At 37.3% G+C, this 16,356-nt stretch overlaps 1 protein-coding gene and 1 long non-coding RNA gene across 4 annotated transcripts in view; one reads left to right on the forward strand and one right to left on the reverse strand.

The window, feature by feature from the left end:
• CACNB2 (calcium voltage-gated channel auxiliary subunit beta 2) overlaps positions 1-16,356 on the reverse strand; it is a 261,693-nt gene that overhangs the window by 148,753 nt on the left and 96,584 nt on the right. The gene's annotated exons all lie outside the window — the stretch shown is intronic.
• Positions 1-16,356, forward strand: part of LOC132317176 (uncharacterized) — a 48,995-nt gene that overhangs the window by 25,056 nt on the left and 7,583 nt on the right. Inside the window, exon 2 of the long non-coding RNA XR_009484027.1 lies at positions 9,911-9,951. This is a non-coding gene — a long non-coding RNA (uncharacterized LOC132317176). The remainder of the gene's footprint in view (positions 1-9,910; positions 9,952-16,356) is intronic.

Here is a 16,356-nt window from a genome sequence, read left to right on the forward strand (position 1 = left end):
ATATTCAAATTTTTAAAATAAATTTAAAATTAAAATTTAAATAATTTCAAAGTACTTTTAGAATGCTACAGTAATTAAAGTATTTTAAAATACTTCGGTTAATCTATTCTACAATTAAACTTTAAGATACTTTAGAAGTCTGCAAGGAGTAGCCACTGCCCAGAATTTACTGAAGGTTTATTATTTGCTTCTTTCTGTAAGAATTTCTAGCTATTCAAAATGTGCGCAAAAGTAGTTTCTGCTTTAGGCTAGGTGACTACACTGTGCCGATGGAAAGGCAGGTTCGTTGTCTAAGGGGATGATTTTCTTCAGATTTAACCAACCTTTAGAAGGTGGGAGGGTATGGAAGAAAATGAACTTTGCCTTCTTGCACTATCAGGTCTAGACCCTTTAAATACTTCAGTCAAAGTATCCTCTTTAAACAGTACAGGCTTTATTTAGACAATAAGCTGCTCAAGCCAGACGGGTTTATTATTTGCCTTCAGCATGATATGCACATTGGTTACAGCTGAAAATCAAAACTACTTTTGGAGTAAGTAAGTAAGTACAAAACAATACTGTAACATGAATATAAAAGTCAAAATTGAACCATAAAGTGAAAATCACTACTGAGTCTTAAATATTTAGAATTAAAAGGAAATAAGTCAAGATAAATTTTAAAAAATTCAAATAATAATCTTAACAGAAATCTAACCAGCAAAATATATTCCTTCCTATCCCATGGAAATAACTAAAAATTCTGAAAATTTATCAGATTTAAAGGTTAATCACCCCCATTCTGATTTTTTCCTTCATTTTTATTTACAGCTTTTACAAAATGACTTAGCTATTTCAAATTTTTTTTTTAACTTGTGAAAGTAGAAATCAGGACAGCTTTTAGACGGCAGTCTCTTGAGTTTCTAAATATTTACTTAGCTAGTTGCTTAGTAGGAAGGTAGCAGAAATTATGTTATCATCCTTATGCTAAAAAAAGTTTAACAGCATTTGGTCTTAAGCACAATATGGCCTTGACAGTAGTTTGTTGTCTTGTACCGGAAGGCATATAGCATAGCACAGGAAAAGAGCCTTGAGGCATTAGTGTAATCCACCAAGGTTAAAGTAGGAAAGCTAAAATTATTTAATACATTTCAAGCCCATAGTACAGTAAATGGTCCGTTGCTAGGTAGCAATACTGGCTAAAAATACAGCTCTTGTTAATATGCTGACTCTATGTCTAAAAAAATGCCAGAAACAGGTCTCACTGAAGGTATTTCTCAGTCCCCTCCATCCTCTCATTCAATAGAGTCTGCAATTCACATTCACGAACATATGAAGCTGAAGTGCTCCTGAGCCTAGAATTGGAACAGTTTGACCAGGAAAAGGCAAGCTGAAAAGATGGATGATCTTTACTAACGTCTTGTAAGGACTGCCCACATCAGGGGAACCATGGAAATAACTAAAACTTCTCCAAAATTATCAGATTTGAAGTTCTGATCCCTACACTGACCATGGATTGGCCACCCATGAAGGAAGACTTTCCCCACCAGACACCCCAGACCCCAGGGACAGGCTGACTACCTGGGGAGTTCCCCTGGGGGGAACTGAGGGATGCAGTAAGCAGTCCCAAACCCCACCCTATATGCTATGATAAATTCCCACGAATAACCGGCATTTGCTCTGCTCTGTGAAAACAAAAGCATTCAACTGTCCTAATTTACAGCTGTAAAGAGATGAAGCAATGCTTATTCATGCAAATAAAAAATTAAAAACCTCAGAAACAGAAAGCAGAATTTGGCAGTAACAGTGCTGAGGAGTTGCACCCATTTAGCTAGAGAACTGACCAGTTCTCTAGTAATCCTGGACCAGTAAGTTCAGTACCATTAAAGAACACAACATGCCAGAACACAGCTTGCAAGGGATGAAAGTGGCATGAATACCTGAAAAATGGGAACTCAGTGCTTGCAGGAGGCTCTGGATGAAGTTGCAGTTGTCACACTTCGTGCAACAGATCCACTTAGACACATTTCAGAGGAATAATACATTGATGGAAGAATAAAAGAAATAAACCTAAGCACAGAATTGCAAAGGCATCACGAATTACTGTAAACAGCTTGAAGACTTTGGTCACAAAATACTACACCTGTCTATTCTACAATAAACCTTTACTGAATGCATTCTTTCAGTAAATTGTGACACAAACCCTGTGTTTCTAGTGGCTACACAGTGTCCCTAAAAATGAATGTACGAGTAGAAATTGATAATGGCCTTAAAAGAGCCAGTAAATAATGTATAATAATTATTTTTCATTACTAGATACTTTTCCTATTAATAAATACTGTTATTAATGAATTATTTTGTAATTCAACTTTATTTTTTATGTTTTCGGTCTACAGTCCTTTCTCCTTTCTAGGTGTTTTTCTGCTAGAAAGGAAGATTGTTTTTGACTGCAAAAATACTTCATTTACTTTATGACTCTAACCCAAGCAGCTGCAGTTTAACAGGAGGAAAGGTTCAGAACTTTGGTATACCTTTTTTTCCCCTTAAACTAACTTATAATGCGAATCAGTCACTGTCTGAAAGAGTGTGGGATCAGATGAAGGTCCTATTGTCTTCCTGAGTCTTAAAAGTTAAGCCCTGATTCTAAACATTTGCTATTCTCCTTGGTTTCTTTTCTGGATATACTGGATAAAGCAGAGGAGAGCTGGAACACCTCTGGCGGTTTTGCAAGGCCCTAGCTCATAAATGAGCCAAATCCTTGCATGAGAAATGGCCCACCACAGATGCTCACAGTTAGCTCAAACAGGGTACAGGATCAAGGCCTTAAGAGTAAGACTGCAAAGATTTCAGCATTCCTGAATGTCCTCTGCCCTCTGGATGAACCTTCCTCACTTTCACGGCCAGTCTCCCTTTTCAGATTTTCAACAGTTTTATTACTTTTTCATTAAACTCCTTTTCTTCTGCCTCAAGTAAAGAAAAGAACAGCCTGGCCACTCTCTTAAATGAGAACCAAGTTTGTCGCCATCCAACAAGTAGATAAATGTCTCTGTTATGTTCATAAACGTTACGTATGGAGTCATGCACTTACTGGTTAGTAAACAGCCCTTTGTGTCAGTGACGTATAAAACTCTCCATTTTTTCTACAGTGACTACTTGGAATCTTTAGAGAGGAATTTTTTCTCTGGACTTTATATTCTCTGTCACTTTGCACATCATAGCCACACAAGATGTGAACATCTAACCAGGCTAATTTTTTTGTAGCTTCATACAAGTGCATGGCTGATATCAGAAAAATATAAATCAATCACTTTGGAAGCACAATGGTTTTGAACAGCTTTTCCTCAACCTCCTCCCTTTGGTCAGGCACATTCATACAAGCAAAATCCTATCATAACGCACGCATTAAGTGGTTAATTATGGGCACGTGCCAAGTCTGGGGTTTAAAGGCTCTAATTTCAGTGAGAAACACTAAAGCAGTTTGTACTGTCTGGACGCGAGGAATTATTGACAGATTTTTACAAATTACACAGTTTGGCAAGTCTTGAAAATTTCAACCTAAATTATAATTTTAACAGTGCCATTAAGTTTCTGGTTAATGATGGATGGACACCAAAACATAACGTACTTCAGACATATTTTACCCTTTGTTTCCATAGATGCTTCAACATTATTACCATTGTTAAAATTTATCTTCTCCTATGTGCATTGTACCTGAAATAATTGTAGAAATTTAACTCCCCTCTTTTTCACACCATAGTGAGATTTGTCCTTGAATCTTCAATAGTTCCATTTGCTGTGCAGATTTAGAACTGTAACACCATTCAATGTAGCAACAATACAATGGTTAACATAACTATCCAACAGCTATATAGCTATAAAATCACACTGCTAAAACCCACCGGTAAGACATTAGCACACTACTATATATCAAGAAGAAATCAGCTACTAGCACTTGAAGAAGAGCCTGAGTCAAAGACCACCACACAACATTATAATTAACTAATCTGGAATGCCTGAGTTATTGCCAAAGAGCTTTTTCATTCCTTTTTCTTGAAAATGCAATATTTACAACAGAGAGTTTACACCGTCACTAGGAGAACACCAGTTCCCAGAGCCAATGCGTTCATTACTCATGATGTAACTCGCAGCATGAGGAGTTCCTTGAAAACTGTGTACTACAAGAATACAGTAGTTTCCATTAGCGTGGGAACATACCACATTTCTCATAGGATTCAAAGTTTTTCCCTTAGCAACAATAAATTTATGGAAAAAGATACAAGGGAGTAGTTAAAAGCACTGGCTGTAAGTGAAAAGAAGTTCTTTATTCACTAACATGAGCTAGTCTAGCACTGTTCAAGTCATAAATATGCAGAAATTACTCCAGTAGTTTAGACCAATTGGGTTTTGGATTTCAACTTAAGCGATTTTTTAATTTTTTTTTTTTTAAAGGAAGCAATGTGCACATTTTTAAGATTTAATTTAGTTACAAACAAAATTTCAAAGAAGATACTTTAAAAACAAACCAGATACTTTGTCCCTTGGAAGAGGTCACCTATAAGATGTATCTTAAAATAACCTCTTTCAAATTTACCAAGACATTAAGGGAAATTTACAGGAAAGGCTGCAATTCAAAAGCCGTTTCTTCATGAGTGCTTGAATCACCCACAAAGATCGTTCGAATTAAAACTCACAGTCTGATCACTTAGCATGTTGTTTTCCCACTAGCAGTTATGATTTAGGGAGGTGCCTCATTTACCCATCGATATGTAAACCCTTCTCTGTGACCACCGAACTGGTCACGCCTGTAGCACAGTGCGTAGGTAACCCCGTCAGTAAGGTGGTATAAGGCCACGTTACCTGGGCAACACCGTCAGACATACCAAAATTGGGACCTATTGGAAACAAAAGTGATTAGGGGAGGGCTGTTTATTTGGGTGAGAATGAGGGTAGGAAAGGGGAAGAACTTGGGAGGACAGAAGGGAAAATAAGGGTTGGCAAACTGATGTGGTGATTGGTGGTGTTTGGGGGTGCTTATCAAGCAGCCCCAGCCTGATCCCTGCAGGTCAGGCCCTCCCACAGACAGCTTAGAAATGATGGCACTGGATTAAACAGCCATGTTGCTAGGCTATCAACTGGGACTGGCTTTGCTTCAGAGAGAGAAATATCTCCCATCCTCACTCCAACCCCACTCCAGTCATGCACACTAGCTAAATGCTCCACTTGGGTTTCCTTCCACACTCTGCGGACCAGCACTGCCCAGCCACACTGCTCAGGGCACAGGCACGGGGGCTGCAGCCCTGTGGGCTCCTACTGGATCACTGGATTTGCTAGTATAAAATAAAATTCCCATTGGTTTTGGAAAGGTGGGACATTGGTTTTATTTATTTAAAAAGACTGCCAGTCCAACAGCATACAGAGGTGATTGGCTGATCACGTGAGATCATCCGATGGAGAAAAACAGACCCAATAATGCATGCACTGCAGTGCAGCCTGCATTCCCTGTCATCCCTAACGCAGGTGAAAAGACCGAAATGTCTGTTCTGGTGACAGTGTAAAAAGATGTTGTGTGACTCATGTTATTTATCAGAAATGTGGTATAATCATACCCAGTGTTGCCCTCGCACTGTTATACAGCACGCAGATTTACGGACTTCAAACATTCAGAGATAATTTCTTACCCTTATATGACAAGATTAAGCATGTGACGGAGCTGACAACATCTGAAATGATACTTGAGAGTACAGTTTGTTCAGAAGAAAGTCACTTAAGTGATTTTGCTCTATCTTTGTGTCATTTTGCCAGAAACTAAAGAGCACAGCCCTGGTCTGCCCTCTCCCCTCTCCTGCCGCTTCGTTGGCTGTAGCACTGGGAACACTTTGAAATTTCTGGCAATCCAACACTTTTCAACTTACTCTTCAAGTCAAAGCTCACAAGAGGACTTAATTAAGTTTATGAGCTTTTGTAAGTGACCTTGCAGCGCTGAAATAGCTGGCATACAGCTTCTTTAATGTCTGTTTACAATGGAAACAACCTCCTAACACAAGTCTCCATGATATTAAGAAACATTTTACAATTCAAAAAAACAACAAGAAATTGTCAAAACTCTTAAAATGAAAACTACCTAAGTGAAATTAATTATTGACATTAATACAACATTAATAATACATTAATATTATATTAATACTTTTTAATAGTTGAAAATATATTTGAAATTAGATGTTTTGCTTATTTTTCACAGAAGAATACAATTTATCGGTTGCTGAATTGCAAAGCTGCTTTAGCTGGCAAATGGTGATTATGTTTCTTCTTCCTCTACAAAAATCTGCTCCTAAAAATATGTTATTTTAAGGCAAAATTAATCTCTGTTCTATAGTTATATTTTGCCTCATTACCTTTATTCTCTATCAATTGTTAATGACTCCAAAGAATATCACCGTGTATTAATGCCTTCCAAGTGCAATATTCCACACACTTACGCACACCAACTACTTATGCATTCCTATTTCGTCAGTGTTCAGAAAGAGACTAAGTAAGTCATTAAATAAAACCTCTATTTCTTTTCTTTACAATGGAAAGTATGGTAAAAGTTAGAAGAAAGTGCACTCTTTCCCAAGTGATCAACCAAACAGACGCAAAAAATTAGTTGTCTGGTCTGTGAGAAACAAGTCATGGTATATGACCAACTACTGAGTCTGCAAATCAAGGTTTTCGTGAGAAGCAGCCACGAGTTCTTGAATTTGGAGGTTGTCCCGTGGTGCTTCTGCTGCATATTCATCTGTATGAATCAAAGCAGAGTGTATTAACTGCTGCTCTAATTTCTGACGACTAAAAAAGGCCATAATTATGCTGAGGCATTCCAGTAACATCCCATTTTCACCAATAGGCAGGAACAGCTCTGGGACTAGACTGAGATGATGGTTTATAAAGAGGAAGCAGTTTATCAGAAGATGTCATATCTGACCCATGCCTTCTAATAAGGAATAAATAAATAGGTGGATATCAATAGCTGAGATAACATTACTTCAATTTCCCTGTTCCCTTTGTGCTTTTGGGATTTCATTCTTGTTTTCCTGATGTCTTCAGACATTCTTGCATCCTTAGAGAGGAACTTTAACTTCAAAGACAACTGAATGCCCCTTACTCCTGAATGCGCCTTGTTAGCCAAAGAAAGAGTAAGCCAGCACTTTTGTTACTTACAGTTTAACAACAGGAAAACACATTCAGAAGTGCAGCAATGAAAAAAATTTAAAATGATATCTTGCATATTAATGCACTCAAAGGACCCAACACAGCTACACCCGATTTTTTTTTATAACAGCATCCTCTCTTCTTAGTCTTAGAGAGATTATGTTCTTCAAATGTGTCTCTCTCAAATTGTTTACTAGTCTTATTTCAAGAAGTAACATTTATTATTATTTAAAAATATTACTCACAATTAGAGTACCTAGTGCACTAGACAGTGCTTTATGTATTTCATGGCCTTCTCTCTTGATTATTGTCTCCTATGGTGCATATGGCTTCTTTATTCAACACAGGCTAGATATAGAGGAAAATCTGTCAGTAAAACCTCAGAATGACTGGAAGACTCAAGGAAAATCATATCAAAAAATGCAATTCACTCTTTGCCACAGGGTAGACTTCAAATTGGAAGCAAGTCTTCCAGTGAAAGAAAAAGCCCACAAGACAGTAAAACCTGCAAGTACTTAACATAGATGAGCCCTGCAATAAAATAATTCACACCTGAAGAATACGGTATTGGTTTGAAATGCTGAATATTCAAAAACTGAGGTGTTGCTTGCAAAGCAGCTCCTATTATTTTCTAAAAATTCTGAAGATAATAAGATATTATTACAGTAACTATCAAAGTGCCTTAAATTTACTTAATAAATTCTCCCAGAATTGGTTATGAATATTTTGCATTCAAGAATATGCAGGTTCTATAACACGGCAGAGGTCTCACAGAGGGGAATGTGCCCTGAAGAGCGGCCAAGGACATGCTGAAATGAGGAAACAACATTTGGCCTGGAAATAGGGCAAGAATTCAATATGCTGTATCCAATAAAACTGCATCTATTATAGTAGCCAGATACTTATTTACCACAGCCAACATGAAATGAAGGAAATCAGGAAGCAGAGACAGCGGGAAGTCAGACATAAAGGCAGTTCCTTAGGCCTCTGCAGAGAAGGCATCACTGATGGGCTCTAGGCACAGGTCTGGATTTTTGAATTCTTGAAACCTAAAGCTTTTGCAGCTGTATTTACTTTTTTGCTGGTTTTCAGGGCAAATTATTTTGAATCTCTAATGTCTTTTGAATCTCTTCTCTCATTTCCAAGATGTTTTCACTTGTGATTGAAAGCATTTAGGAATCATGTATAATGGAAAAGAGAGAGATCTGCATTGCCAATGTGTATCTTGGGAATGTAACATATGCTTCCACATATGTAAATTTTTGCATGCTATTTGTACTTTTTTTTTTTCTGTGGGACATAACTTTGCATATCATTGCCCAGATTTATCTAGTCTACTAATCAACTGCTATATTCTGTGTTAACAAGTGATGATGCTGTTTTCATTCTATAGAAGATCTCTTACTGACACCTCAAGGGGCAAAAAATAAACACTTCCTAGTAACTAGGTAAGTATATTCCTGATGATCATTCAGAGAAACTATGGTAACTGTGTTGTTGGGGTTTTTTATTGTGGTAATTTTTATCATAGTTCTTTCTACCACAATAAATAATAAAAACACATGTTTTACTTGTTTAGTTTTCTACACAGTATTACATTCAGATTGGCTCTAAATACTCAAAAATTATTTCCACATGGGAAATCCTGTCCTTAGTTTCCTTCTAGAACAGGCTACCTAATGAAAATGGAACTTAGGAAGGCTTTCAATGTAATCAGTAGCCCTTATGAATTCAGTATAAAATAGTTATGGTTAGATATAAATATCCTCTTATGAATAAGTATAAATAACAAGAAATGAACAGATACAGAAAAGCTTGAGCATAAAATTACTAAATTTCCATTTAATTCTTATCAACTGTGTCCAAACCTTTAAGACTAAAATGTGGACATATTTCTTGAATATTTCTCATGAGCCTTTCTTATTGTATGCATATTTTTTGTTCAGCATCACACATTACTTGAAGAACAGTATAACTTGATGGTATAAAATAATTGCAGGACATTACAAAATCTATACACAAGCAGAATTCCAGTTGAAATTTAGCAACCATGATGAGCACAAGTATTTTTAAAAGGGAGCAAGATTAATCCAAACGGAAAATTATACAGCCTTAACATACAGCACTAGTGTGTTCAACACAACATAACATTTCTATATCATCTATAATGTTAATCAAACATGAAAGGGTTAAAACTTCCCCATCTTCCTTAATTTTTATAGAGTCTTACTAGATTTGCAGTATGTTCTCAGCCCTGAATGTCCAGTAGCTGCTCTCTTATCTTCCTTTCTATTTCCTTTGGCTACCATGTTTTTAGGAATAATTCTCCCATTAATGCACTGATGATGCGAGTGAAAAACTCATAAATGCTTATGCAGTTACATGTTTAAATTTGTCATGCATCACTGGAAAAATAAACCATTTACACTTTAAACACTCTGGGCCCATTGATGCCTCTAGAAATGCAAGATGTATCTGTCAACTTGTCATAAATTTAAGTAACAGGCAGACCTCAGTCAGCTTTAGTCTGTGCAATTCAAATACAGGAAAATTACATTGCAAATTTATATTGCAAGCTTCTCCAATTTTAGTAGTGGCAAAAAAAGTAGAAAAGAAAAAGGGAAATACAATAGAAATAGCTAACCCACTGGAATAGATAGCTGGCATTCCTGTATCCAGATTTTAATGTCAAAGGCCAGTACAAGTACTACTGAGAAAAACAGGCATCATTTTCTTTTATCCACAGATGCTTCTGTAATTCTCAGACAAGATGACCTTCAAAGTCAGGTTTGTATTTTTTTCCTATGCTCTCCTCTATCCCAGAATAAACTCTTCATCGAGACAGTTCAAGGCAGCTCAGATTGATTGTGACTGGGTCAACTGGTAACTTCTGCCTTTTTATTAACTCTTGGTACTGAAAAACAAACGAACTTTTACATTTTAAAAAGGGGAAAACACATTCCTCTTACCTTTCCCTTTATATCTGTGCAGTAACAAAAGTCTGTAGAGATTAGAAGTAGCAATCAGAGATCTGTAGTAAATGCTTATGTATGCTATTACACAGTATTAAGGAAAAGTACTCTAGGAAAGTTAACTTCTCATTACTGTATGAAGTCAGTCACAACAACTTCCTACCTTTAACATAAATTGTCCTCCAACCTCTTTAATATTGCTACCTGGTAGTCACGAACTCAGCATGGTGCACATAAAGATGAAGTGCTAAAATTAATGATAGATTCCAATTTGGAATGTATCATTAATTTATTTTTCAAACATGATTGCTTAATTTTAAAGATCAAGCAATCTGTCTGAGTCAAGCAGTGTTATTGATAGGGATGTATCACCCACATCCAGCCCAGACTCCCAGTGCCAGCAGACTGAGCACAAATCACAACCTTGCACACACAGGCTACTACTGCCCACAGAAACTGCCATCAGTGCAACTCTGTTTGCTGGTACAGCCCAGCTGCTGTGAGGATGTGGGCAGAATCCTGGTTCCCCTGATTCAAGGCAAAACTTTCAGAAATTTCAGGGGAAGCAAATCCTGTATCTTACAGCAGACTACTTTAAGTTCTGCATGCCCTGACGACCTTTCTGCTAATTGGATTATGCATGTAGCTCCAACCAAAATCAGTGGGAATTATTACACTGACAAGTAAGTACAAGTAAAACCAGAGGAGGAGGTAATACGTAATTAAGCTTTTTACCTTTTGTTTCCTAGTGCTTCGAAATCCCTGAACTTTCTGTAGCACACCACTTGAGTCCTGTGCAAGCAAAGGTAGGCAATCCGGCAGCCACAGTAGCTTTCCCACAGGCTTCCCTCTGAAGGATGGAGACAACCCAGGCTTGCCTCTATTAACAGAAAAAACCTGGGCTGCCAGTGGACAGAGCCAAAGTCCTCATCAGAAATTTATCAAGGAAGCTTGCTCTGTCACCCGAGAATGCTAAAAGCTGTCTCCAATAGAAACTAAGGACTTGATAACAACCAGAAGGAAAGCAAATGACAATGTCATTTCAGTCCATGATTATTTGACAGAATGAATATCACATTAGCGCACATTAGGCCAGGTTGAGACAGAACTAAAACAGCACCTTGTTGATTTACTGAAAAGAAACATCACTTCATAAGCAATGTGACAAACATGACATGGTTGGTTTTTTCCCCAATAATGTCCTTCAGCCAAAAATACCTATGGCTGTTTCAGCTATGACAATCTTTAAATGTCAAGAGCCATGACTTATCAAAGGACGAAGTCCTCCATGCAAGCCAGAGTTGAGTAATCAATTGCCTCTTGTGCCATAGACTACTCCAATTACTGCACGGAAAGATCTTTAACCCCACAGAGATACTGTTGCAGTCAGCAGTTCTCTACTTAGACCTTCCATCAGATCCTTGCCTCCCTCTTTCAATAACATCTTAAAACAACCCCTTGAAATGAGCAATAGCTCTATTATTGTTCCACAGGCAGGAGACACTTCCATCTCTAGTATTTCCTGACTTCACCTACTTTTGTAGCTACAAGCAGGCTCCTCACAAGATCAATACTAATCCACACCAGAGTAATAGCATGCTTGTAAATAGCGAGTGCTTCTGTCCAAGTTTTCCTCCCTCATGTACCTTGAAAACCTCAAGCAAAAAGAACTCCTCCAAGGGAACATTTTGTCCTCTCTGTTAGGAACACAGCAAATTTCATTTGTATTAGCATTATCCTCCATGTTTCAGGGTAAACCCGTGCTCAGATAATTTTTCAATTATTTTCAAGCTTTTTCCACCATCTGTTCTTCAAACTACTTGTTTCATTTCCTATTTTCACGTTGACCCCAAATGGAGAAACAAAAATAGAACTCCTAATGTAGCCACATCCTGCTATTTGTATTTCTGCATTTGTTTAATCCTTCCTTTCTAATACTATCACATCTCTTAAGATTCAAAGCTCTAGTTTGTCTTTCTCTTTATCTCCCTTTTCTCACTTATATCTTCTCCTCGCCTTTTTTCTTTGACCATTTAATCCTCCATTTTTTCAAGTTACTCCATATTTCAAGAGTTTCCAAATCAATATAACTGAACAATTCTTTACATTTTCCATAGATGTCCCATCCTCTCTTGAAACATTCTGAGCTGGAACAAGCATATTTCACTATTTACATGCCATCTTTCTTCTTTCATCCCTCACTTTCTGTACCAGTGTAACACTATGTGTACCACCATGTAACTTCTTAAGTAATAAAGTGAGATAGAAATATCAGTCCCTTTTATTAGCTCAGGGAATTCACCAGGAATTGTAATTTAGTTAATTACATAAAAGTCAGTCTTCCTCCTCTGTAAATCCCATTCCTTTGAATCTGAGTGATACTAGGTGTGTGACAAAGAGCATGAATAAGTAAGAGGACAGAGATAATGGATACTTTGCAATCAAGAAGATTTAAATACCAACAATGACAACTCAATTTAAATATTAATAAAAGCAGAAACATACTGTGTATGCACTCTTAAGCATCCTAACTTATGGTTAGCAACGTACAGCAATGCAGCAAATTTCCTACCCATCCAAACCTGTCTTTCAGGGAAGAAGAGTTACTCTACCGAAGTGGCACACAGACTTTGTTCTTTTTTTGCAGTGGGTACCACGACCTACAGCTACTGACAGCAGAGCATGGCAGGAGACTCCACAGCTTTCAGCTAAAGAGCTAGAATTTATTTTTGGATATCTGTAGCTCAATGACCTTTCTGCTCAGTAGGTTGCCTTGGCACAGAGTCAAGGTTTGCAGCCCTCCAGCGGGGGTTGTATGGCTCCAAAAGCCATTGGATGTTTGGATAGGAAAAAAGGGCTGTACCTGGAACTCTGCAAGATAATACTTGAAAATTACATCAGGTACAAAATTAAATGTCTTTCACAGAATACGTAAAGGTGTTTACTCCTGTAACATACCAGTATAACAGAGTGGCCAAATAGTTTACAGCAAATATAGAGAAGAAATCTCTCACTAACAGGCGTAGAGCAATATTTTGAAGACCCTATGGTACTTCAAATTTAAAAGTTCCCTTAAGCCCAAATCTCACCACCATCTGCTGCTTAGGTCAAAATCATAGTTTAAAAAACCCACACCATGTCCCATAGCTGCATTTATTGTAATCTACTGGCTTTTTCACAGGTGTAGGTCCTACCTACAATTGTCACAGAGCTCAAGTACAGGATTGCTTGTACCTACATAAAGTAACAAAGAACATAATTGCTTATATAGAACAATAAAAATTAAATTCATGTCAATAGGAGTTAATTTAACAAAATTATTCCATTCAGGATAATTAAATGGATGCATTTTGCAAATCAAATATTAAAAAACCCCAAGGCATTAGATGACAAATAGATTTTACAGTCATCTTGTCTAGGTCAGCCTTAGTTCTTCCAAGTAACTTTCAGAAACATTCACATGTGGCAGCACCAACAGCTTTTAAGTGAAAATATTCTCTATGTAATTTAAAACTAAAGTCACTGCAGCTCCTCTGTTGCCATTTAATGCACTTAAAAAGCCACACACTTTGTGCTGCAATGCAGCAGTGACCAAAGCTTTCCTCAAGACCGCATGCACAAAACCAAGGCTGTAATTCACATGTCTGGAAACCCTGGAGACTGTATCGAAGTCATGCAGATCTAACAAATGGTATGTGAAGAGCTTCTGGGGAAGAAACAACCCACTAAGAAGTTGTCGATTCCTCAGCTCTTGAAAGACATGAGAAATTAATTTCTTAGCCTTGTAATTTCTGAGGTGAGGGTCCTTGCAGCAGCCAAGGGTCTGTCAGACACATCAGAGCAAAATGTTGGCAAAGGTCCCAGAAGCTGCCTAGTTTTTAAACACTGTAGCGAGGTTTTTTTCACAGGGTAAGGTGCCCAGGTAGGCACTTCGAAGCCCTAAAAGGGAAATATGAATTATACAGGTAGCAGTCTTTTGTACAAAGATACACCAGCATAGCGTCATTTCTGTCCTGAAGAACTTGTATGCTAAAGACACAAGGATCAAATGCCAACTTCAATTACAGAATAACACAAATTTAGCAAACACGCCGATTCAGCAGTATGGTTGACCACAATCTTAAGTTTTAAGCAGGTGAGAAATAAGCTGAAATTTCAGCAGATGTTGAAGTGCTTTGCTAGATTGTAGCCAAATTTTTTTCTTGCACTCACCCTTGTGATTCAGCCTTGGACCCTCGTATTTTCACTGCATATGCACAAAGGTCAAGATGAAATCACCAGACAGGTAAAACTTCCAGAGTCAAATCCTACATTTTCAGGGAGTTGAAGATAATCTCTACTTGTTGGGACTTAAACTAAGTGATACTTTGAGCAGATATCTGATTCTGTAAGGTGCCCTTGTACTTCACTGCAGGGTGTTTCAGGTTTTCAAAATACTAGAGCACTAAAAAAATCACTATTATGTTCTGAAAAATTCTCATTAATTGTTTTAAACATCCTCAGTGCAATAGCTATTCTAATTTTTTTTTTTTTCCATTTAAAATACTGGTCACAAAATTATCTTTATACTTACTAAGGAAATTATACCTTCCATCACTCAGTAGTAAATAACTTTTATACTATATTGCCAAAGGTGCATGAAGTGATTAAACACCACCACTCCCCGCAAGAAAACCAAGAGAAAGAGGTGAATGCTAGAATTACATAAAACTATCTTCATCTTTTTATAGAACTATTAATTTCTTCCTTCTGCTCTCTATGTCTCAAACAGATATGCAGTCACAACCACAAATTACTAATAGAATATACTTAATTCAAAATTGTCAGTAATCCTCGCAAATAACTTTTGCGGGATTTTTTATTTATTTTTGAAGGCGAAAAGTAGAAGTAATCCCAAAAGCTACAGTGGTTTGGATGCTGCATGTATTTCTTTTTATAGCACACAGTTGCAATCATGTAAGTTGCCATTTTTGCACTGGAAATTTCAAACCAGTTCATAGTTCCTACATTTCACATGTGCAACTACGGGTTTAGGAAAACAATTAAAGGTCATTAATGTCTGCAACACAGGGCTATGCCATGATAGATAAACTCTATATCAATCATTCAATTGATATGATTACCAAAATTTAGTATTTTCATGACAGCATATATTTATTTCCTTTTGAATGCAAACAACATACAGTTGTATGGAAAGTATGGAGGGGAGAGAGGTCTTATTTATTTTATTCTTGGTGATTATTCCACAGTGCAAAACTATGGGTAAGAGTACGTACCCCAGTGTTCTCCAACATAATCACCGGAAATAAGTATTTTAAATACCTAAACCTGGAGACAGTCATAGCTGCAAACATACGACATTTCTACTTCCTGGAGGACACACTGTGTATGTGAGCAGTTTATCCCTCAGTACCTAAGTTGGGAGATACAAACATCTACCAACCGTGCTTCTATACAACCGTAGCCTGCTTGACGAACACACATAAATTGCTAAGTAATCTGAAACTTAACACATTTTCATAGCTATTAATCACTGAGCAGTCACAGGGAAGGGAAGGTATCTGTATCCTCATGTGTGGCAGTGATGTCCTTTATTCCCGAACAACCCCAGCACTGTAGACAAGGTAATGCAGTTATGGGCAATACAGTTGCGGCAAGATTTGGAACTCAGTCAGGTCACTGAAGAAGCCCTAAAGCCATCTACTGAGCAGCTACCAGTATGTCCAGGTTTCTGCGTGGAACTGGAATTTGATGACATTCTGCTTACTCGGTAGAGCAGGCTGTGCGCTGGCAGTGTTGTATAATCATATGTGATGGGGGTTAGGAAAGGGCACTGTTACTTACTCTGGAATTATATTTCATGGCTTACTTTATTTCCCAACAGGGAGTCCTAGTTTCTGACACAGAAATAATGTATAAGGACAAAATAACAATGTATTTTCTTAGTAAGAAAGAAGAAAGTCAACAGAAAAGACACTGAACACGGACTCCCTCATCCCACTGTGTATTACAACTTATTACAACATACTGAAACAACTCCTGGGACTTTTAAAATAATGTTTAAAGATGTGGATCATACTATACATAAGAATCCCTACAGTCACAAATCACTGAAATATACAAAAATAGAAATTAAAATATAACTAAAATCATTAATCCCCTCCAGATCTTTAAACCTTACTCTTAAGGCCTTGATCCTGTAACCTGAAAGCCACACATA

The sequence above is a fragment of the Gavia stellata genome, chromosome 6 (genome assembly GCF_030936135.1).
Source record: "Gavia stellata isolate bGavSte3 chromosome 6, bGavSte3.hap2, whole genome shotgun sequence".
Lineage (NCBI taxonomy): Eukaryota > Metazoa > Chordata > Aves > Gaviiformes > Gaviidae > Gavia > Gavia stellata.